The sequence below is a fragment of the Bombus vancouverensis genome, unplaced genomic scaffold (assembly GCF_051014615.1).
Source record: "Bombus vancouverensis nearcticus unplaced genomic scaffold, iyBomVanc1_principal scaffold0054, whole genome shotgun sequence".
Lineage (NCBI taxonomy): Eukaryota > Metazoa > Arthropoda > Insecta > Hymenoptera > Apidae > Bombus > Bombus vancouverensis.
Genome location: NW_027468945.1, coordinates 112,501 through 115,000, shown reverse-complemented (window position 1 = coordinate 115,000; position 2,500 = coordinate 112,501). Strand labels below are relative to the sequence as shown.

At 52.4% G+C, this 2,500-nt stretch overlaps 1 pseudogene; it reads right to left on the bottom strand.

Annotated features, from left to right (window-relative positions):
- The window catches only part of LOC143304768 (large subunit ribosomal RNA), an 8,468-nt pseudogene that overhangs the window by 3,486 nt on the left and 2,482 nt on the right, over positions 1–2,500 (bottom strand).

Below are 2,500 nucleotides of genomic sequence, written 5' to 3'. Positions count from 1 at the left end.
AAAATGGTGGGCAGGCCAGGGATCAGAAGGTGTTCCTTCTGGAAGCCATCCGGTCCTGCTGCAGCCTTCATTCTTATTCTGCTCAATTTCTCCGCCACATCCTCAACAGCAATTGGCGGGAAGACCTCGCATAAGGAAAGCTCAGAGGCTCTACTTCCTGGGACGGGGGCTTCAACAGGTCCTGTCTGGCCCCATAAATCCTCATAAAGCCTCCTCACTTCCTCGGCATCAGGCAGATCCCTAGCCGGTTGGAGGAAGGCCCGATCATCATTTATTACGGCATCGGCCAACCTCCTTGGATTTTCTGTAAACAACTCCTGGCAACGAGCGTATGAGTATCTTTTTCTAGCATTTCTATTACCTTTTTTCTTTCCTTGGTGACCAATCCTCTTGTTCTTAACTGAACTTGCCCTCTTTTTACTATTAATTTCTTTTATGGCTCCATAGAGCGTGAATTCTAAAAATTCATTTATAGCACTCTCAAGGGCTTCCCTATTTCCCTTGAGAGAGACCCAGATTGTCATCAGTCGAGTGTGGACCCACCTTAAAACAGGTGGCACCTCGACTTGTGTCATTATTGCGGACTCTAGCTGGAGTCTCCACTGTTCATATTCTAGACCGCTGACTCCAGGTTCTTCGAAACACGCATTGCCTGGATCAACGGGATCGCACCCTCCCTCTGTCACCTGAGTGGGCTCTTGGGAACTTGTTTCCTCACCAATCAGCCTCAGCTTTTTACGCTGGTATCTGATTTGTTCGATCGTCTTGCTGGTGAGGATCTCACTGATCATTTTGTTGGGGAATTTGTGGTCTTTATATATCTCCCAAAGTTCCCTCAACTGAGCCAACTCCTCCGCCGTCCATTTTTTCTCAGGGGGGTCCGTTCCCCTCCTTTTGACATTTCTTACGGCAGGGTGCGCATGCCGCTCGTGGGTAGATAGCCCTCTAAGCGTCCCAAAGCTCATGGGGCAGGTTTCGCATCTATATGAACCACTGGGTCCTTGACTTGTTCCTCTACAATGAGGCAGGTGGCATCTGGCCCCATGAAGCTTCGGAAAGCCTTTCCCACAGTCTTTGCATCTCCATTGGATGCGGGCTGTCACATGATGTTGCTCCAGGTGCCGCCCTAAGTCTGACAATGACAAAAAGAAAAGGTCGATTTCCCTTTTCTGGCAGACAGGGCAGGCAACCTGGTCACCCACGATCGGTACCATGATGTCAATCGTGTCCGGGGATGAAGCCAAATCGTCAACAGAGGTCCCCTCCAGAGCGGAAGAATCCGCCGCGACGTCTCCGGGACCGAGAGATGCCGCGTCCGAGGCGCTTTCTATGTCTTTATTTACCATGATATTTATTCTATTATTTTCCTCAAACATGCCCAATCGTTAACCTTATTACTGCCAAGTCGCGCCATAGCTAATCAAGGAACGAGTTCCTTACAGGGAGATAATTCCATACTTCACGATGAAATTCATCGTTAGATCGGCAAGCCGATTTTTTGGTTTCGTCTCTCGCTCCTTCATCGCCGCACTCCATTTGGCCATACTCGGTGTCCGGGGGGATGCGCCCCGCGCTGACACAAATGAGTATGTTACCGGCGGTACCACGAGGAGGTAGGAGTGCGACTTGAGCAAACGGGGCCAAAGCCCCGCCTGCCCCTAAGCAACTATGACTCTTCCATCGTTGGAGACAAGCCGTTTTCCAACGTCCCGCCACCCAACGAGCAAGATCGCCTCGCTCAACCAGCAACCCTCGCGCGGCTCTTCCAGCACACACGTAGGCAAGCCATGCCACCTTCCAGCTCATCCGCCTAAGTCCCAGCGGCGTATCGTTTTTGGGCGAACGCGGCTAAGGGCCAGCGGCATATTACTTTCTGGCGCGCACAGCCAAGTCCCAGCGGCGTATTGCTTTTCGAGCACGCGCGGCAAAGTGCCAGCGGCGTATTGCTTTCTTTTATAACGTCACTAGTCAGATGACGAGGCTGCTGTTCACCTTTTCCGTTTCGTGTAGCACGAATTCGGCTTAAAAAAAAATATGGCGATGCGCCGCCAAGACCGGCCGCACCTCGCTATATAGCAAGCGCGACCAAGTCCAAGCGACACACCGCCCTTGTAACGTCACTAATCTAATGACGAGGCCTGTGGAAACCTTAAGAGAGTCATAGTTACTCCCGCCGTTTACCCGCGCTTTTTTGAATTTCTTCACGTTGACATTCAGAGCACTGGGCAGAAATCACATTGCGTCAACACCCTTGGGGGCCATCGCAATGCTTTGTTTTAATTAGACAGTCGGATTCCCCTAGTCCGTGCCAGTTCTGAGCTGAGCGTTGAATGGCGGCCGAAGAGAACGACCGCGACGGTATAACCGCCACGGAAGCCTCGCAGCAAGGAAGATCCGCGGGAGGCCAAGGCACGGGACCGAGCTCGGATCCGGGGTGCGCGACGATATCCACTCCCGAGAGAGATAGATACGCCGCGTCCCGTTCAGCTCGCCCAGGCCC